This window comes from Mobula birostris, chromosome 18 (genome assembly GCF_030028105.1).
Source record: "Mobula birostris isolate sMobBir1 chromosome 18, sMobBir1.hap1, whole genome shotgun sequence".
Classification (NCBI taxonomy): domain Eukaryota; kingdom Metazoa; phylum Chordata; class Chondrichthyes; order Myliobatiformes; family Myliobatidae; genus Mobula; species Mobula birostris.
The window spans coordinates 21,250,697-21,272,983 of record NC_092387.1 but is presented as its reverse complement, the minus strand read 5'-3'; the positions used below and the strand labels follow the sequence as shown (position 1 = coordinate 21,272,983).

Sequence of the window (22,287 nt, the reverse complement as noted above, 5' to 3'; positions counted from 1 at the left end):
TAGAGAGGAAACCTGGAGCAAGGGTCGATGGACTGGACTGTGAACCAGAATACGGACTTCATGGACCGGACCATAACAGTAACCCCACCCCCACGGGAGCCTCCTGACGACCAAACAGGGTATCCAGACTATGGATGACCCGGGCGGGTGGGAGGGTATTTAACAGAAAAGAACCCCGGGTGGCAAGAGGAAAACGACAGTGTCTGTGTCACTGGGTCCATGGTTGGCTGGATCGTTCTGTCATAAGGCGGTGGCTGGGAACGGACCCAAGTGCAAGACACAGACACTGAAGTACAGGTTTCCTCCGCCATCCGAAAGTAAAGCGTTCCTATGAAATGGTTCGTAAGCTGAAATGTCGTAAAGTGAAGAAGCAATTACCATTTATTTATATGGGAAAATTTTGTGAGCGTTCGCAGACCCAAAAATAACCGACAAAATCATGCCAAATAACTCATAAAACCTAAAATAACAGTAACATATAGTAAAAGCAGGAATGATATGATAAGTACACAGCCTATATAAAGTAGAAATACTTTTCCACAATCATTGCCGGCACAGATCTCCGTAGCGAAAATCTCACGCAAGCACCGTCGGCAGAAAATCTCACGCAAGCGCTGTTGGCAAAAACATGGCACAAGTGCTCTCCAGTAATTAAACTATGAAGCTGCCAAACCATACCAAATAACACGTAAAAATACACAGTCGATATAAAGTAGAAATAATGTATGTACAGTGTAGTATCACTTACCGGAATTGGGACAGCGCCGAGCACACTGATTGTGGTGTGTTAGACTGAGTCGTCGCAGGCTGGGTGGTGCAGTGGCCACCACTCTCCGGGCTGCCGACCCGATACATTGCTACGAAGAACGCAGGGGTCCAGCGGTATCCGGGACGCACCCTGCACATCTTTAAGAAAAAAGCCGAAATAAACATGCTAATTAATTACATGCTGCCCGACACGTAATGTCGGCCCAGATCAGTGCCGATTGCCAATTGCATCGCCTCTGATCTGGGCCAACAATTACATGTCAGCGGCACCTAATTAATTAGCATGTTTATTTCGGCTTTTTTCTTAAAGATGTGCTGTGTGCCTCCCGGCTACTGCTGCATTCTCCACTAATCGGTACAGTATCTGTCCGGGGCCCGGGTGTTGGGGTGGTGGGACACGGGGATGTCATCTCATCGCCGATCAGGGCAGGCAGCTCATCTTCTCCTGTGACTGCCCGCCTTGATGTCGAAGGTCGAGGTTCGTCATCTGCTGTGGCTGATGTGGAAGGCTTGCTTGACTGCCAAGCCGCGCGCATTTTTCTATCATACAGTTCTTTGTAAGGACTCAAAGAATCTTGCAAATATCCCCTAAACCTATGTACTCGTTCAAAATTAAAGTCGTACTTTCTCATTACTCATTCGGTTTCGATTGTTATCCTTCCCTCTTCCAATTGCATCAGCTCTTCATCTATCAGTTCTTGGTCATGGGATGCCAAAACCTCTTCAACATCACCTTTGTCAGCTTCCACAAGCCAAACTCACTTTGTCCTTGCTTCGTTCACCACGATCAAAACACTTAATTATGTCTAGTTTTACGACAAGTGTAACACCCTTACGAGCTCTCTCAGGCTTTTCCAACACCATAGAACTCATCTTGCAAACGACTGCTCACAGGCTCGTGTTAAAGCAATGCTGGCGAGAATGTCGTTCTGAATCCGGGGAGAGCGACTGCTCGGGGCGTGCGCTGCATTTATTGCGCGCTGAATTTTTTATTGTGCACTGATTTTTTTTCATAACAGTGAAAACACCTTCTGAAAGTGAAAACAGGGTACTAATGTAGGTCTTTCATAACAGTGAGGTTTTGTAAAGTGAACGTTCAAAAAGCGGGAGACACCTGTACTAGGGACAGGACTAGGATACAGGGTGAGGACAAGGACATAGACACAAAAACCGGGAACCCGGAACACGACTGGACTAGAGAGCTAGGAGCCCGGGCTTGGACTCCGAGCCAGATACTGGACAAGGACCCAGTACCTGGGTTTTGCCTCTGGCTCGGACCCCAGAACCAGGCAAGGACGAGGCTTGGCTGGCAGGCAGGACGAGGCTGGAGTCTTCAGGCTTGAGGCTAGAGACTAGAGGCGAGGCTTGGCAGGGGTCAGGAGGCTGGAGTCTTCAGGCTTGAGGCTTGAGGCTAGAGGCTAGAGGCTAGAGACTTGAGGTGAGGCTTGGCAGGGGGCAGGAGGCTGGAGTCTTCAGGCTTGAGGCTAGAGGCTAGAGACTTGAGGCGAGGCTTGGCAGGGGGCAGGAGGCTGGAGTCTTCAGGCTTGAGGCTGGAGGCTAGAGACTTGAGGTGAGGCTTGACAGGAGGTTGGAGGCTAGAGACTTGAGGCAAGGCTTGGCAGGAGGCTGGAAGCTAGAGACGAGGTGAGGCTTGTCAGGAGGTTGGAGGCTAGAGACTTGAGGTGAGGCTTGGCAGGAGGCTGGAGGCTAGAGACTTGAGGCAAGGCTTGGCAGGAGGCCGGATGCTAGAGACTTGAGGTGAGGCTTGGCAGGAGGTTGGAGACTAGAGACTTGAGGTGAGGCTTGGCAGGAGGTTGGAGACTAGAGACTTGAGGCAAGGCTTGGCAGGAGGCTGGAGGCAAGAGTCTACTCCTGGGCAGGGCGTGGATTACCACCCAACGGAGGAAAGGGACAGGAAGAGACAGAACCAACCGTAAGTAATGGCAATACAGCCTGGCTTACCCAACGGAGGTTAGGGACAGGAAGGGACAGAATCAACTGCAGGGTAATGTCAAGACGGCCAGACTTACCTGGTGGAGGCAAGGGACAGGAAGGGAGCTAGGTACGGGGTGGCTCCAGGACAAGACTGCAGGCGAGACGAGGCGAGAGTTACCAGCAAGAGCAGGCAAGGCTTCAGGCAATGCAAGGCAAAATGAGAACTTCAGGAGAGGCGAGAGTTACCACAAGGCTTCAGGCGAGGAAACAGAAGGCAGAGGAAGGGATACAAGGAGTAAGGACAAGAACAATCCAGCAGCCACACCCTGGTCTTTGAAGGTATTTATGCCGCCAGCCCCAACGAGCATCGGCTGCCTCAATTAGAGCTCAACAAGAACAGAAACAGGGTAGACAGGAAAACCTGGAGCAAGGGTCGATGGACTGGACCGTGAACTGGAATACGGACTTCATGGACCGGACCATGACATAACCACTATCTAACCCAATGAAAACTTTGAGCATTTTTTTGGTTGAGCATCTTTTTCAACATTTGCAGGATCTCTTAAATTTTCTTGAGAAATGTTGAATTAACTTAGATTCTAATAACTGGCAGTGCAGACTTGAGGGGCTGAATGGCCTTCTCTTATTACCACTTCTTATGGTTTTAAATCCTGGATTCGAGACACATACGTAGGCTGAATTAGAATTGACAATGCCAAGGTTAAGTATTTCTCAAAACTCATCTACAAACCATTTGAAAACTGTGCTGCAATTATCTCTTATCTGGATGGATGGAATGTGAACATAAAATTTTTCAATCAGATCCCTTTTCCACTCTTGTAAACTATCTTTTTCAAGTACAACGTAACCAGAAGATGCAATGCAGTAACTCACCAAGGTGTCCCCACAGTATCTCCCAAATCTATCACCTCGGAGAAAAGCCCAGCACTGTGACGCAACTGGCTCCAGTCTCCCTAATCACGCACTATTCTGATGTGGTCCTTATTTGGGTCTACACCCCAGAGCTGTCTACCTTTCAGCATTGTGAGAGCATCTTCTGAATATGGACTGCATAATCCATCGCTGTACAGACAAGCCAGGTTCAATTCCCGCCACTGCCTGTAAGGGGTTTGTACCTGTTTCCTGTGATCACGTGGATTTCCTCTGGGTGCTCTGGTTTCCTCCCATAGTTCAAAGGTGTACCTTGGTAGGTTAATTGATTATTGTAAATTGTCCCATGATTAGGCTAGTGTTAAAATCCAGGGATTACTGTGCAGCCTGGTTTGAAGTATCGGATGGGTTTATTCCTTTCTGTATCTCAACCAATCAATCAATCAATCAATAAATAACATTAATAGAATCAATGAAAGACTGCACCAACCAGTGTGCAAAAGACAACACACTGTGCAAATACAAAAAGAAAGAAATAATAATAATAAACACGCAACACACACAAAATGCTGGAGGAACTCCACAGGCCAGGCTGCATCTATGAAAAAGCGTACAGTCAACATTTCAGGCCAAGACCCTTCAGCAGGACTCGAAGGGAAGGTTTAAACCTCTTCAGGGTAGGGTAATCAACAAACAAGCAATAAACATCGAGAACATGGGACAACCCCACCTCCCCACCCTGAAGTGAGTTGTGGAAACATTTCAGTGATGAGGCGACTGAAGTTGAGAGAAGTTATCCCCTCTGGTTCAAAAGCCTGGTAGTTGAGGGGTAATAATTGTTCCTAAACCTAGTGCTGTGGGCCCTTATGCTCCTGTACCTTCTTCCTGATGGCAGCAGAGAGAAGAGAGCATGACCTGGGGGTGGAGGTTGTGTTATTATGTATGGTCAAAATAGAGAACTTCACTTCCCAGTATGCAATGCTAGTGGTTCACCTGGAACTGGAAGTGACATTGGTGAACAGGACACATATGCTTTTGGTGGGCTGAAGGTGATCAAGCTAAAGCCACCTGTAAATCTGTAAATAAAATCGTTCTAGCATCTTACTCACACAAGTTTGTTTTTGTTAAAGAGCAAATAGAACAGTGCTCCTTGACGTTAAATGTTGCTTTCCTGCAACAATGCTCCATGTAGATGTGCTCATTGGTGGGGAGGGCTCTATTCATAAATTGAATTGAATTGAATTGAATTGAATTTATTACTTACATCATTCATATAGGTAAGGAGTAAAAATCTTTACATCATGTCTCCACTTAAATGTGGAATGTGACTTGTAATAAATAGTATGTACAACAGGAGAGACAATATAACATAAAAGTACAATTGTATCAGCATGAGTTAATCAGTCTGATGGCTTGGTGGAAGAAGCTGTCCTGGAGACTGTTGGTCCTGGCTTTTATGCTGCGGTACCATTCCCCAGATGGTAACAACTGGAACAGTTTGTGGTTGGGGTGACTCAGGACCTAGTGACCCTTTGGGCCCTTTTAACATGCCTGTACTGAATGGTGGGAAGATCACATCTACGGATGTGCTGGGCTGTCCGCACCACTCTCTGCAGAGTCCTGTGACTGAGGGAAGTGCAGTTCCCTTACCAGGGAGTCATGCAGCCAGTCAGGATGCTCTCAATTGTGCCTTTATAGAAAGTTCTTAGGATCTGGCGGCCCACACCAAACTTCTTCAATAGTCTGAGGTGAAAAGCGCTGTTGTGCCTTTTTCACCGCACAGCCGGCGTGTACAGACCACATGAGATCCTTGGTGATGTTTATGCCAAGAAACTTAAAGCTGCTCACCCTCTCAACCCCAGATCCATTGAAGTCAAGAGGGGTTAGTCCATCTCCATTCCTCCTGTAGTCCATAACCAGCTCCTTTGTTTTTGTGACGTTGAGGTTGTTTTCTTGACACCACTGTGTCAGGGTGATGACCCCTTCTCTGTAGGCTGCCTCATTATTATTTGAGATTAGGCCAATCAATGTAGTATCATCAGCAAATTTATTTAGCAGATTGGAGCTGTGGATGGCGACAGTCATGGGTGTACAGAGAATAAAGGAGGGGGCTTAGGACACACCCTTGAGGGGAACCTGTGTTGAGGTTCAGAGGGGCAGAGGTGAGGACCCAGGTGAGGCATGCAGTATATTGGTGCCACAGTCATGTGGTGGTATGTATTGATCACCCTACAAACAACCATTCAGAAATAGAGGTGTAAAAGATTATAAGAGGCCTAGATAGAGAGAAGAGCAAGCACCATTTCCCCAAGGGGCAATGATCAATACCAGAGGACATCCATTTAGGTGATTGGAGTGAAGTTTAGGGAAGCTGCCAGAGAGAGGTTCTTATGCAGAGATTAGCAAGTGACAGAAATTCACAACCGGGAGCAGTGGTAGAGGCAGATACATTAAGGATATTTCTTAGTTAGACACATGAATGAAAGATAAATGGAGGGTTATGGACTATGTAGCAGGGGGAAGGGAAAGATTGAACTTGGAGTCAACTAAAAAGTCAGCACAAAGGGCCGGTATTGTGCTGTACTCTGCTATGATCAATGAAATTGTGTGGAAAGGGTGGTGTCAGGATTTTGATGAGACTCCAGGTTCACTAATTTCCAGCTCTGTATGGACCATCACAAATCCTGCTTTGGATTGTAGGGAGAACTGTCTCCCTGAAGGCACACACAGCAGATGTGTATGGCCGCTCTGCCTTCTGAAGGGTGGTGGCCCACCATCTGGGCACACTAGTGTACAAGTAAATTCACACCTGCACACCAATGCACACGTATAGACACATACGGATGCCCATCTAACACATTTATGTGGGCACCAACACATCCTTGAAGAAAAATCATCTTTTTCTATGCCTGAACCCTTTTTCTCTTGGGTAGTTCCACAGAGACTGAGGTGATTCACGAGTCATTGAAATATCAGCACATTTTGCCATAGGTGAGGCACACAAAGCTTGCCTTCTTTGATGCTTCCTCGCCAGTTTGCATTGCCTTGGGTCAATGGATTCTCATGACTCAGTTAAAGTTGAGCAATGTTTCGTTGAAGAGTTTCCAGTGATGTCCTTGACGAAGTTTCTCTGTTCATAACTTTCCCACGAGTGGAAACATTTCAAAGTTCAATGTAAATGTAATATCAAAGTTCATATATGTCACCATTTATAATCCTAAGAATAGAAGAACAGAATTAGGTCATTTGGCCCATTGAGTCTTCTCCATCATTCCATCATGGCTGATTTATAATCCCTCTCTATCTCCTTCTCCCCATAACCTTTGATGTCCTGACCAATCAAGAACCTATCAACTTCCACTTTAAGTATGCTTAACAACTTGGCTTCCACAGCTATCTGTGGCAATGAATTCCACAGAATCACTACCCTCTGCTAAAGAAATTCCTTCTCATCTCCATTCTAAATTGATGCTCCTCTATTCTTAGGCTGCACCTCTGGTCCTAGACTTTCCCACAAAAGGAAACATCCTCCCCACGTCCTCTCTATCCGGACCTTTCAATATTCGATAAACTTCAATGACCCCCTCTCATTCAAAGAATCTGAATCAGAATCAGGTTTATTATCAGCGGCATGTGACGTGAAATTTGTTAACTTAGCAGTAGCAGTTCAATGCAATACAGATTAGCAGAGAGAGAAAGAGAAATAATAATAATAATAAATAAAATAAAATATAATAATAAATAAAAAAGTAAATCAAATACATGTATTGAATAGATTTTTTAAAATGTGCGAAAACAGAAATACTGCATATTAAAAAAAAAGTGAGGTGGTGTCCAAAGATTCAATATCTATTTAGGAATCGGATGGCAGAGGGAAGAAGCTGTTCCTGAATCACTGAGTGTGTGCCTTCAGGCTTCTGTACCTCCTACCTGATGGTAACAGTGAGAAAAGGGCATGCCCTGGGTGCTGGAGGTCCTAATAATAGACGCTGCCTTTCTGAGCACTGCTCCCTGAAGATGTCCTGGGTACTTTGTAGGCTAGAGCCCAAGATGGAGCTGACTAGATTTATAAACTTCTGCAGCTCCTTTCGGTCCTGTGCAGTAGCCCCTCCATACTAGACAGTGATGCAGCCTGTCAGAATGCTCTCCACGGTACGACTATAGAAATTTTTGAGTGTATTTGTTGACATGCCAAATCTCTTCAAACTCCTAATAAAGTATAACTGCTATCTTGCCTTCTTTATGACTACATCGATATGTTGGGACCCGGTTAGATCCTCAGAGATTTTGACACCAAGGAACTTGAAACTGCTCACTCTCTCCACTTCTGATCCCTCTATGAGGATTGGTATGTGTTCCTTCGTCTCACCTTTCCTGAAGTCCACAATCAGCTCTTTCGTCTTACTGATGTTGAGTGCCAGGTTGTTGCTGCAACACCACTCCACTAGTTGGCATATCTCACTCCTGTATGCCCTCTCATCACCACCTGAGATTCTACCAACAATGGTTGTATCATCAGCAAATTTGTAGATGATATTTGAGCTATGCCTACAGATAGAGATTGCCACACAGTCATGTGTATACAGAGAGTAGAGTAGTGGGCTAAGCACACACCCCTGAGGTGCACCAGTGTTGATCGTCAGCGAGGAGGATATGTTATTGCCAATCCATACAGACTGTGGTCTTCCAGTTAGGAAATCAAGGATCCAATTGCAGAGGGAGGTACAGAGACCCAGGTTCTGCAACTTCTCAATCAGGATTCTGGGAATGATGGTATTAAATGCTGAGCTATAGTCGATGAACAGCATCCTGATGTAGATATTGGTGTGGTCTAGGTGGTCTAAAGCCATGTGGAGAGCCATTAGGATTGCTCTGCCATTGACTTATTGTGGCGATAGGCAAATTGCAGTGGGTCCAGGTCCTTGCTGAGGCAGGAGTTCAGTCTAGTCATGATCAACCTCTCAAAGCATTTCATCACTGTAGATGTGAGTGCTACTGGGTGATAGTCATTAAGGCAGCCCACATTATTCTTCTTAGGCACTGGTATAGTTGTTGCCATTTTGAAGCAAGTGGGAACTTCTGCCCATAGCAGTGAGAGGTTGAAAATGTCCTTGAATACTCCCGCTAGTTGGTTGGCACAGGTTTTTGGAGCCTTACCAGGTACTCCATTGGGACCTTCTGCCTTGCGAGGGTTCATTCTCTTTAAAGACAGCCTAACATTGGCCTCTGAGACAGAGATCACAGGGTCATCAAGTGCAGCAGGGATCTGTGTTCTCCCTTTCAAAGCGGGCATAGAAGCCGTTGAGTTCATCTGGTAGTGAAACATTGCTGCCATTTGTACTATTGGGTTTCGCTTTGTAGGAAGTAATGTCTTGCAGACCCTGCCAGCGTTGCCGTGCATCTGATATCGCCTCCAACCTCATTCAAAATTGTCTCTTCACCCTTGAAATAGCCTTCCGCGAATCTTTCCTTCTTTCTTTTTAAATCTTTTTATTAATTTTCAAAATTATGAACAAAATAACAATGTTGATACAAAGAGATTGGAATAATCTTATTATTACTAAACATATACAAAAAAGTTTTCAAATAACACGGTATAATAGACTTCCAAACTCATGATGTAATTAATCATAAAGAAAAATAGAAATAAAAAGAAAAAAATATATACAAACCCCCCCCCCCAAAAAAAAGCAAATGGAACAAAACAGGACTAGACCAATATTTTAAATCGAACACGTTCAGTAATGTCATCAACTCCGCTCCTCTATTCATATTTTTTAAGTTAATAAGGAAGATTCAGAAAGGTCAAATTACATCCTCAAGTCATACCTGGTTTTCTGGTATAGGCCTGGGCTGCCAGACTTGAATGCCACATATCTAGCCTTCAGCAGACGACATACCTCCTGGTTTATCCACGGCTTTTGGTTTGGGTATGTACAGTAAGTCTTAGTAGGCACACACTCATCCACACAGGTTTTAATGAAGTCAGTAACAACTGGAGCATCCTCATCCAGGTTTGAAGATGAATCCCTGAAAACAGTCCACTCCACCGATTCAAAGCAGTCCTGTAGGCGCTCCTGTGCTTCCCATGTCCATACCTTCTTGGTCCTCACTGCTGGTGCTGCAGTCTTCAGTCTCTGCCTATACTCATTGAGTAGAAGCACTGCCAGGTGATCAGATTTCCCGATGTGAGGGCATGGAGTTGCATGGTAGGCATTCTTGATGGTGGTGTAGCAATGGTCCAGTGTGTTATTTCCTCTGGTATTGCAAGTGATCTGTTGATGGAAGTAAACCATATCCACTAACTCTCCTGTCAACCCTGCCTGCTTTTTTCTCAAAGAATTCCAACAAATTTGTCAGACAAGATTTCCACTTAAGAAATCCATGCCAACTGTGGCCTATTTTATCATGTTCCTCCCAGTACCCCAAACATCACCTTTGATAATAGTCATCTTCCCAACCACTCTAGGTAGGCTAACTGGCTTATAATTTCCTTTCTTTTGCCTCCCTCCCTTCTTAAAGAGTGGAGAGACATTTGCAATTTTTCAGTGCTTTAGAACCATTACAGAATCTAGTGATTCTTGAAAGATCATTACTAATGCCTCCACAATCCCTTAAGCTCCATCTTTTAGAACCCTAGGGTGCAGTCCATCTGGTCTAAATGACTTATCTACCTTCAGGCATTTCAGCTTCCCAAGCACCTTCTCCTTATTAATAGAAAAAATACTTACTTCTGCCCCCTGACACTCTTGAATTTCTGGCACATTAATGGTGTTTTCCACAATGAAGACTGATGCAAAGTACTTATTAAGTTCATCTGTCATTACTTTGTCCCCAATACTACCATTCCTGCATTATTTTCCAGTGGTGTGATATCCACTCTCACCCTTTCCTTAATTCTTTAAATATCTGAAAAAAATCTTTTGGTATCCTCTTTTTCTGTTATTGGCTAGCTTACCTTCATATTTCTTTTTTTCTCTTTTATGGCTTTTTAGTTGCCTTCTGTTGGTTATTAACTGCTTCTCAACCCTCTTACTTTCCAAGAATTTTTGCTCTAATATATACCCTCTCTTTTTTTTTTATACTGTCTTTGACTTCCCTTTTCAGCAACAATTGCCTCCCTTTAGAATATACAGTGGCATGCAAAAGTTTGGGCACCCCGGTCAAAATTTCCATTACTGCGACTAGATAAGCCAGTAAAAGATTAATTGATTTCCAAAAGGCATAAAGTTAAAGATGACACATTTCTTTAATATTTTAAGCAAGAAAACTTTTTTATTTCCATCTTTTACAGTTTCAAAATAACAAAAAAGGAAAAGGTCCCGAAGCAAAAATTTGGGCACCCTGCATGGTCAGTACTTAGTAACACTCCCTTTGGCAAGTATCACAGCTTGTAAATGCTTTTTGTAGCCAGCTAAGAGTCTTTCAATTCTTGTTTGGGGGATTTTTGCCCATTCTTCCTTGCAAAAGGCTTCTAGTTCTGTGAGATTCTTGGGCTGTCTTACATGCACTGCTCTTTTGAGGTCTATCCACAGATTCTTGATGATGTTTAGGTCAGGGGACTGTGAGGGCCATGGCAAAACCTTCAGCTTGCACCTCTTGAGGTAGCCCAAACTCTTGCATGCCACTGTATCTGCATCTTTGCGATGAATCAATCCTGCACCATCCAACTTACCCACAGAAGCTCTGGCCATTGCTGTTCTCTATCATCCCGAATAGAACCCATTTCCAATCAACTTTGGCCAGCAACTCTCTCATGCCTCTGTAATTCCCTTTACTGTAATACTAATACATCTGACTACATCTTCTCTGTCTCAAACTGCAGGGTGAATTCTATCATATGATGATTACTGCTCCTAAGTGTTCCTGTACCTTAATCTCTCTGTTCAAATTTGGTTCATTACACAATACCCAATCCAGCATTACCTTTCCCCTAGTGTACTTAACCTTTTAGTGCTCTAAAAACCCATCTTGTAGGCATTTTATGAATTTCCTCTCTTGGAATCCAGCACCAACCAGATTTTCCTAATCTCCCGGCATATTGAAATCCCCCATCACTATTGTAATATTGCCCTTTTTACGTGTATTTCCCATTGTAATTGGTATCCCATATCCTGGCTAGTATTTGGAGGTCATATATAGCTCCCATTAGGGTCTTTTTACCCTTGCAGTTTCTTAACTCTACCCACAAGGATTCTACATCTTCCCATTTTATGTCACCTCCCTCTCTAAGGATTCAATTTCATGTTTTACCAGCAGAGCCACCCCACCTCCTCTGCTTACCTGCCTGTCCTTTTGCTGTAGGGCTACCAGCTGCAATCTTTTAACCATGACTCAATAACGCCCACAATGTCATACCAGCCACTCTTTAAGTATGCTACAAGATCATCTAGATTATTCTGAATACCGCGTGCATTCAAATATACCACCTTCAGTCCTGGATTCATCACCTTTTCAATTTTGCCCCCACGTTACACTTCAACTCGTCCCTCTGACTGAGATATATTTTCTTTGGGCATTCACAGTAAACAAAGAGAAACTATAGAATTAATGGGAAATAAAATGCAGACAACAAGATGGACACTACCAACGTGCAAAAGACAACAGACTGTGCAAATACAAGAAGAAAACAAAATATTAAATATACAATAAATATTGAGACCATGAGCTGAAGAGCCCTTGAAAGTGAATCCATAGGGTATGGAACAGCTCAGTGTTGGGATGAGTGAAGCTGCATGAAGTTGGCCCCTCTGGTTCAAGAGCCTGATAGCTGAGGGGTAATAACTGTTCCTGAATTTGGTAGTGAGAGTATGGAGCCTCCTGTGCCCCCTTCCTGATGGCCGCAGTGAGAAGAGAGTATATCCTGGATGGTCATGGTGCCTTATGATGGACGCTGCTCTCCTGCAACAGCACTCTGTGTCGATGTGCTCAATAGGTGGGCAGGGCTTTACCTGTGCTATATCCACTACTTTTTGTAGGCTTTTCCATTAAAGCGTTTCCATACTAGGCTGTGATGCAACTAGTCAATATATCTACACATGGCTTGCTTCTGTATTAGTTTCATGGGATCTGAAGTGACCAATGAAGTCAACATAGGAATGGCAACCCCTCCCAGAGATGGGGCAGAGTCTGCTAGACAGTGTTGTACACGGGCAGTCCGAAATGGTGAAAATCTTCAACACACTTCTTTTTCTGCCTAGTAAATGATCCTGGGGTTCTCAATACAATTTGGAAGGTTTCCTCTGCGCTTTGAGCAGTCATAAGCTCATGATTCTCAGGGGTCAGTGGGGCTGCTTAGTTTTCTAGAAGGCTTTGCACACATCCTTAACACAAGAGATTCTGCAGATGCTGTAAATCCTGAGAAACACACACAAAATGCTGAAGGAACTCAACAGTCAGGCAACATCAAGGGGAATAAACATCCAGTGATTTGGGCCAAGACCTTTCATCAGGACTGGAAATGAATGGGGCAGAAGACTGATTAGAAAGTTGAGGAAGTGAAATAAGTACAAGCCGGCAGGTGACAGGTGAGACCAAAAGAGGGGGGTAAGTAAGCGGAGGAGGGGGGAATGAAGTAAGAGACTGGGAGGCGATAGGTGAAAGGGGTAAGTGTTCGAAGAAGAAGGCATTGAATAGGAGAGGACAATGGACCATGGGAAAAAACAGAAGGAGAGGGAACCAAAGGGAAATGATGGAGGAGAAGAGAAGCGGGAGGGTGGGGGTGGGGGAGGGGGGGAAGAGGGTAGCCAGAATGGGGAATGGAAAAAGGAGAGAGGGATGGAGAAATTACTGAATGATCTTGCCCTGCAACTTTGGCTGTTTATTCCCCTCTGTGGATGCTGGCTGACTTGATGAGTTCCTCCAGCATTTTGTGTGTTTTGAACACATCTTTGTCAATCTGGTGAACTCTACTAATGACAAAAGCTCAGAAGGGAGTGTCTACTTCAAGAGTGGAGTGCTAGGCATACAAATGAAATGGTCTACAAGGAGAAGCCACTGGGGTTATTGACCTTGTAATGGTTACTGACATCAATTTGTCTCTACTTCCAGAGAAGCTGGAGGACTTTGTGGAGACGTTGTTGGTGGTATTATTCTCACTGATAATAAATTGAATAAAATAAGCTAACAAAAATAACTGAGAGTGGGCCGGTGGTACATCTAGGATACTACATATGCCAGATAGCAATAACCCTTTCATGGCTTTGGCTCAGGTCCAAGGATCTAATTTTAGAAGGGGTACCTTGTGATAGGTCTGTCAGCCACTTACCCAGTAAGTGCCATTAACGGGATTGGGAGGGTCACCAGTAGTTTTGGCATTGCACGTATTGTTACCCAAGTCTGATCCTATCCCTTGATGGCTACGATGACATAGTTCACCCCCATCCCCATGAAGCAGCTTCGGAGCAGAGGGAGTGGGGCTGATACAGTCGTTGTTCCTCAAAACAGTTGCATTGGCAAAGTCATTCCTATGAGCAGAGCAGCCCCGTGCTCCTTTACGATTCTAGTTTCTTTATCGAGGTAAGACACATAATCAAACTCACTATGATTCATGGGTATAAACACATCGACAAGCCATCTTCTGAATGTATAGGCCTCTCTGGAAAACACCCAACAACCTGATTAGTTATTACACGACGCATATTCATAACTAAGGTGAAGCAAAGCATTAGGAGAAATAGTGAGGTGAGATACTTCACATTTAGGCAGAAAACAGATGTCCAGATTACCCAAAATTTATAATACATAGGGATTACTTGAAGTGGCAAATAGCAAAGATCAAGAGTTCAGCCCATTAGTCCTCATCATCAACGTCCTTCTGGCCTCCTGTTCCCTGGTCCGGTGACATTGCTGGCTGAACATGTGAGGCATGTATCCACATTGGCTTTCCTTGGATGTTTACTGTGGTATATGTGGTCAGCAACACTGAAATAGACCAGCCCAATGGGGCTCGAGGCAGTTCATTCATTAATAGGCACTCATCAGTACCCAATCTCCCGGATGGTAGGTGTGGCACTCTGCAGCCAGTGCAGTCTTATTGGCTTTAAGTACCTGTTGATAGAAATATTTAAGATCTTATGTGCATGTTAGATGATAGTGCAACATGCTTCCACTTATAATATGGATGCCCATCTGTTTAATTAGAAGGGAGGGATGTCTGGCAAGTGCGTGGGACCTCCCAAAATGATTTCATGTGGAGATAGACATGTTACGCAGTTCGGAGCACAGCACGTTGTCACAGGGGCCAGTAGAAGCACTGTACCTCCGACCACTTTAGCTTGATCACATCAAACAGTTCAGATAACCTTCATTTAGGGCCCCATTCTGTTTTTCAGATTGAGAGTGATTAGGGCAGGTGAAATGATATTTAGACTTCAAGGCTTTTGTCCACTCATTTATAACCTTACCAGTAAAGTGAGGACCATTATCACTTGAGATTTTCCAAGGAATCCCAAACCTAGGAATGAATTCTCATAGTCTAGATATTAGCAACAGTTACAGCATCATTTCTCTGAGCTGGATAATCACAACCCATACATTTAGGTAACTGCATAAAATCCATTTGGAGATGCACAAATAAATTCCAGCAGGAGGACCCAGCAGCGGCAGATACCAGCAGTGTCTTCAGGATTATGTTTCTGGAAATCATACAGTTCCTGCTACCTTCCTTGCTATGGTCGGGAATCTCTCATTTTCAATTTACCCATCATCTTTTATAGTCTTGCACATAGCTTGCTTTACTCCATAAGGTCTTTTCAACCACTGACACATCACACAGTAATTATGCTAGTTCATCAAAACATTTAGAAAGTATTGGCAGCCTAATCACACTGGAGTACCATGTGGTCATAAAGATTTGCTGTTGCTACCTTAGCAAAGGAGTCTCCTCATGTGCTCCCTCTGGTTATTTCATCCTTTTCATTATTATAAGCCTCATAGTTTAGAACAGCAATTGCAGTAATAATTTAAAAGCAGGAAAAGGTTCATAGTTAGTTCACCGTGTTTTCTTGGAGTTTGGAAGAAGCGAGAACACCACGTAGTTTCCATAGTTGTCCATTGTCATGTGTGATCCTGTATAACGAGATTCAGTGCACCAGTTGCAAGGATTCAGGCTTTTGTTGAGGCAAAAAGGTTCAGCTACTTGAGCAGAACAGGAGGGAAGGTAACTGTGCAACACACACAAAATGCTGGAAGAACTCAGCAGGCCAGGCAGCATCTGTGGGAAAGAGTACAGTCAATGTTTCAGGCCGAAACCCTTCCCATAGGTGCTACCTAGCTTGCTGAGTTCCTCCAGCATTTTAGATGTTTTGCTCAGATTTCCAGCATCTGCAGATATTCTCTTGTTTGGGAAGATAGCTGTGCCGTCTCAACTGCTATATGAGGTGCACACACCATATTTCCACTACAATTATTTCTAGTATTAGATCGGGAGGAAGAGCCGTCAAAGAAAAATTACACCCAGGTTTACATCAGGTGACAAATTACAACAGGCAGAATTAAAATTGTACAAGTTCTTAAGTACTTTTTAAAATAAACCGTATTGTCTATGGTGCAGGTGGGGGTGGAAGAGGAAACTGTTATCAAAGTTGCCCTGACATGAGGGCATCTTTGAACCCAGTGGCCAAGCTGTCTGCAAACAAAACATACACCTTGTGGACATCCCCCATGCTTACCCCTACCGCATCCACTGCCCCACTTTCATGTTTGTTGGATCAAAGAACTGTAAAGCCGTGAACTTAGAATAGTATTATCTAAACAAGCATACTGTTCAAAACAAAAAATATCACTCATATGAGCCATATGTGTATGAAGCAGGTAATGTTAAACAGAAGTTGATCTGGTAATGATTATCTAAAATTTGACCACTGTCAATTTGGTTAAATATAAAACAAAGCTATAAGTTAAAATAACATTCAAATTGTACAAGACAGCTATCACAATACCCTTAAAACAATGTACAATATTGCCCAGAGGCTATAGTGAAGCAGCCAGGAATTCTCACACAAGTATTGTCCATATTCCCCTTAGCAACTTTAATCCTTGGAAGTCCTAATTGCTTTTGGCAATATTGTAAAACACACCCAATTACTGAATTCATCTCACTTCACACAAGTAACATTAAATGTTTTTTCCTTTAACTTAGGTTGCAATTTATCTACAATAAAATTTATGTCATTGCTTCTAGAGTTAATTTGGATACTTTTGAAAACATTTTTTCACACATTCTACACATTTATTAACACCATTGTCTCCTATCTGACACTGCTTTTATGTCAACCTAGAGCGTGAGGGAAACATTTTCTTAGAGCTTCTACTAGACCATTTCTAGGTACATTTAACTCAACATTTCACTCATCCCCTATGCCTCCCATCTCCCGTAGTGTTATTGGGAACCACCGTCTGTGGCACGGCACCAGTAGTTACCACCTTCACCAAGTATTCGGCAGGCATCACTTGGTATGGCCCTTATTGAAACCATGCAGCAGCTGAGAAGTGGCAGATGGAGTTCAACCCAGAGAAGTGTGAGGTGGTACACTTTGGAAGGACAAACTCCAAGGCAGAGTACAAAGTAAATGGCAGGATACTTGGAAGTGTGGAGGAGAAGAGGGATCTGGGGGTGCATGTCCACAGATCCCTGAAAGTTGCCTCACAGGTAGATAGGGTAGTTAAGAAAGCATACAGGGTGTTAGCTTTCATAAGTCGAGGGATAGAGTTTAAGAGTCACGATGTAATGATGCAGCTCTATAAAACTCTGGTTAGGCCACACTTGGAGTACTGTGTCCAGTTCTGGTCGCCTCACTATAGGAAGGATGTGGAAGCATTAGAAAGGGTACAGAGGAGATTTACCAGGATGCTGCCTGGTTTAGAGAGTATGGATTATGATCAGAGATTAAGGGAGCTAGGGCTTTACTCTTTGGAGAGAAGGAGAATGAGAGGAGACATGATAGAGGTATACAAGATATTAAGAGGAATAGATAGAGTGGATAGCCAGCGCCTCTTCCCCAGGGCACCACTGCTCAATACAAGAGGATATGGCTTTAAGGTAAGGGGTGGGAGGTCAAGGGGGATATTAGAGGAAGGTTTTTTACTCAGAGACTGGTTGGTGCGTGGAATACACTGCCTGAGTCAGTGGTGGAGGCAGATATATAAGGCATCCGTTAGTCTTGCGAGACCATGGATCTGCGCCTGGAAAGTCTTCACTCTCCAGGCCTGGGTAGGGTTGTATGGAAGATCAGCAATTGCCCATGCTGCAAGTCTCCCCTCTCCACAGCACCGATGTTGTCCAAGGGAAGAGCAAGGGCTAATACAGCTTGGCACCAGTGTCGTCGCAGAGCAATGTGTGGTTACGTGCCTTGCTCAAGGACAGAACATGCTGCCTCGGCTGGGGCTCGAACTCATGACCTTCAGGTCGCTAGTTAAATGCCTTAACCACTTGGCCACATGTCCACATGGAGGCAGATACACTAGTGAAATTTAAGAGACTACTAGACAGGTATATGAGGAATTTAAGGTGGGGGGTTATATGGGAGGCAGGGTTTGAGGGTTGGCACAACAATGTGGGCCAAAGGGCCTGTACTGTGCTGTACTATTCTATGTTCTCTCTAGGTTCTATGAACAACGACACCTAGATCTCGTTGTACTTCCCCTTTTCCTAAATTGACACCATTCAGATAGTAATCTGCCTTCCTGTTCTTGCCACCAAAGTAGATAACCTCATATTTATCCACATTAAACTGCATCTGCCATGCATTTTCCCACTCACCCAACCTGTCCAAGTCACCCTGTATTCTCATAATATCCTCTTCATATTTCACACTGTCACCCAGCTTTGTGTCATCTGCAAATTTGCTAATGTTACTTTTAATCCCTTCATCTAAATCATTAATGTATCTTGTAAATAGCTGCGGTCCCAGCACCGAGCCTTACGGTACCCCACTAGTCACTGCCTGCCATTCTGAAAAGGACCCGTTAATCCCTACTCTTTGTTTCCTGTCTGTCAACCAATTTTCTAACCATGTCAGTACCCTACCCCCAATACCATGTGCTCCAATTTTGTCCACTAACCTCCTATGTGGGACCTTATCAAAGGCTTTCTGAAAGTCCAGGTACACTACATCCACTGGCTTTCCCATGTCCATTTTCATAGTTACATCCTCAAAAAATTCCAGAAGATTAGTCAAGCATGATTTCCCCTTCGTAATCCATGCTGACTCGGACCGATCCTGCTACGGCTGTCCAAATATGCTGCTATTTCATCTTTTATAATTGACTCCAGCATCTTCCCCACCACTGATGTCAGACTAACTGGTCTATAATTGCCTGTTTCGTCTCTCCCTCCTTTCTTAAAAATGTCCTCTTATGTTAGTGATTTCCGCCCTGGGGAAAAGGTGCTGGCTGTTTATTCCATCAATACAGCTTGTTTTTGTTTTCCCCATCTGGGATTGAAGGACATGCCCAGTATGACCTGCCAGGGAAGTCTTCCTGCTCAGCATTTTGCAATGGCTATGATCTTCTGTCTATATTCTCACTCCCCAAGTGCTACTACTCACCCACTGACCAGTGAACCTTGTTCACAGCTTATCGCCATGGTTACCCTGGTTTTACCCTACCAGAGGCATCTCCCCAGTCTCTGCCATCGGAACTCTTTGCAGCTTCTTTCATCCCCTTCCCGGTTCTGAGGATGGGTCGGCAACCTGAAAAATTGACCCTGTTTCTGACTCCACAGATGCTGTCTGATGGTGAGTACTTAACAGCGTTTCCACTATTTTTTTTTAAATTTTAGAGTTCCAGCATGGTTTTGGTTTTAGTTCAGAAAGATTAGTGACACTTTTGAACAGGGCAGCAGACCTTGGTGTGATGTTATCAAGACCTCTGGCCACCTACAGCTACTGCAACTTCTTCCTGGTTCTCACCCTTCTACTCCGTGTGGCCCCAAAATCTTTTTCACTCACGTGCCAGGGAAACCGACCCTTTGGCCCACTGAGTCTGTGCCGACCATCAACAATCCATTTACATTAATCTTACATTAATCCAGTTCTTTAGAATTCTTGCCACATTTTATCATCTCCCCACCCCCCCACCACCACCCAGTTTACAGTAGATTAGGGTTTAGGGACAGGGATCTGAAGGAGTTCGAAGTCAGGCTCAAGTCCGGCCTCTGCACTTGACTTCTGATTGACTTTTGGGCTTTGATCTTGACCTTTAATTGACCTTTGGGCTTTGATCCAGACCTCTGATTGACCTTCAGGCTTCGATCCAGACTTCCTATCGACCTTTGTACTTTGATCTGGACTTTCTATCAACCGTTGGACTTCGATCTTTGGTATTGACCAAGGCCTCACAGATGTTGATGAATGAAGACCCTGGGTGAGGGCCCAAACTCCAGGCCTTGAATGCCAGACTGATCAATCATGGGACCCTAAAATCTAGGCCACAAGCTCTGGTCTCACTGATGACGAATGTCCTTGTAGGTTGCCGGCCCAACATCAGACCACGTCCTCACCACTTTGCCTTCAAACATGAAGCAGACTCCTGCTTATCCTGTAATTCCTCAAATTTTTGTTCTTAAACCCAAACCTGACCCCTAACTCTTCTCTCTGTTCCAAAAACAATCCTCGTAAACCTTAAAAAACCCTGAAAAAAGTAACTATGACCTCAACGGAGAATGCAGCTCAGTGCCATCTTGAGATGTTGTGTTGGTGTCGGAATGTGTGGTAACACTTGTGGGCTGCCCCCAGCACATCCTTAGGTTGTGTTGGTTGTTAATGTCAATGACATATCACACTGTATGTTTCAATAAATAAATGAGTCTGAATTGAGTCTGAACTTACCACTCACCCATATGTTAGGGGCTAATTAAGCTACTGTCACGCACATTTTTTAGGGTGTGGTGGGAAACCAGAACGCTTGGAAGAAATCAACGTGGTTAAAGGGAGAACATGTAAACTTCACACAGACAATACCAGACCTGGTGCCTGGACCCATAAGGCAGCAGCTCTAATATCTAAGGAATGGTTTTCGTATTAAATCTATATGAAATGTTTGAGCTGCATTAAGGATAGCAAATAATGAAAGGCTGTTTATTTCTCCACAAGCTGAAGATAAACAAATGCCTTGGCTATTAATATTCCCAAGTGGAGAGAAGCAGAAGGGCCTGAGAACAGATCTAATGTCAAAGGTCATTACTAAAGGGAACTCTTTCCCAGACCAGGAAAACCACTTTCCAGAAATTCACACTAACGTAAGAGATGCTACTGTAAACATGTATCCTAAGGTTTTCCACGCTATTGTCTTGGATTCAAAGAACAGCAAAGCTTCATAATAGGTTAAAACCTGTTCTGGTAAGACATTAAGTCTGAATGAGTGTGCAATGTTGTGTAGTTCCTGTCAGAAGTCCCCGACGGGAAATTTAGAGTTTATCATATGGAAGTTATTAGTTAACAAAAATATACATTTCTGACAGTTTTAAATTCAATCCATTGTTTTCAAACATGTAACAGGATTAACACATTCAGAAGGACTTCTTGTCCCTGGCAAGGTAGAGTCTTTCTTTTGATTTGGCCATGATTTGGAAAAGTGTTTGATTTTTATTGGGTGCACTGCATAATCGGTAGTAGAGGATTGGATCAAGATCATAGATTCTAAACTGATGCACACCATAAGCTATTAGTGTCACAAAATGTTTTCCTCTGATCATACTTCTACACATTTAAATCCGTGCTAAACGGTCCCTTTCATCTATCCAATCTCCTGTACCTGCTTCCACCCCTCCTCTCCCAGGACCTCACTTCCAGGGCTTTTCCAAGCAATTACTACCTCTAAAGGCTCTTCTGCAATCTGGCACCATGTAATTCTGTGTCTAAGTGGAAGAAGCCATCCATCTAGGAGGCAGCCCATGATGGCCTGAAATAATCTCTTTCTCTAAGGGGCACAACTTTGCCGTCTAAGTAGAGTCACATCACACCAATTCCCAACAGCTACTTGGGATGGGATTCTCGACTGTACACCCAGCCAGCAAGAGCAACTCGCCACACTGTTTTAATTATCTAACTCCGCCAATACGTGATGGGGCTTCAGAACCTGAATGAAGTGAGACAACATGGAGCCCATACATTAACCTATTTGTTTTATAAATATTTTCCAGTATTGGGCCATATTTTATTGGCCAGGATGGCAGGCAAATAGTCTGCTGCCTTTGGCACTCCTTGGATTTAAGGACTGCTCTTCTCACCTCCTGGCACCATCAGATTTTCCAACGCATGTAGCTTGGTATGGCCCTAAAATTAAAGCTAAGATTTGTCCAATTGTTCCACCAGAGTGTGGATGAGCTGGAAAATGATGCCAGGTCAAGATTAGGGCCTTTGTTCAAAAGCTCATGTCTAGAGCAAGGATCAGATCTCAATGTATTAAGGACCACATGCCCTTGATTCTGTTCTCTTGCCTAGCACTGGGTTTTATCACATACAATGTCCATTTTCTCATCTGAACATAGATGGTAGAATGTGGAATATACAACATAGAACAGTGTAGTACAGGAACAGGTCCTTTAGTCTGTGTCCACCATGGTATCATTTTAAGCAATCTACCTGCATATGGTCCATGTCCCTCCGTGTGCCTGCACCTTGAACATTGCTATTATATCTGCTTCTACCACTTCCCCTAGCAGTGTGTTCCAGGTACCTGCCTCTCTCTCTG

The 22,287-nt window shown here is 43.9% G+C and overlaps 1 long non-coding RNA gene across 1 annotated transcript in view; it reads left to right on the top strand.

The window, feature by feature from the left end:
- LOC140211807 (uncharacterized) overlaps nucleotides 1-22,287 on the top strand; it is a 97,789-nt gene that overhangs the window by 61,173 nt on the left and 14,329 nt on the right. Inside the window, exon 2 of the long non-coding RNA XR_011889592.1 lies at nucleotides 19,170-19,331. This is a non-coding gene — a long non-coding RNA (uncharacterized lncRNA). The remainder of the gene's footprint in view (nucleotides 1-19,169; nucleotides 19,332-22,287) is intronic.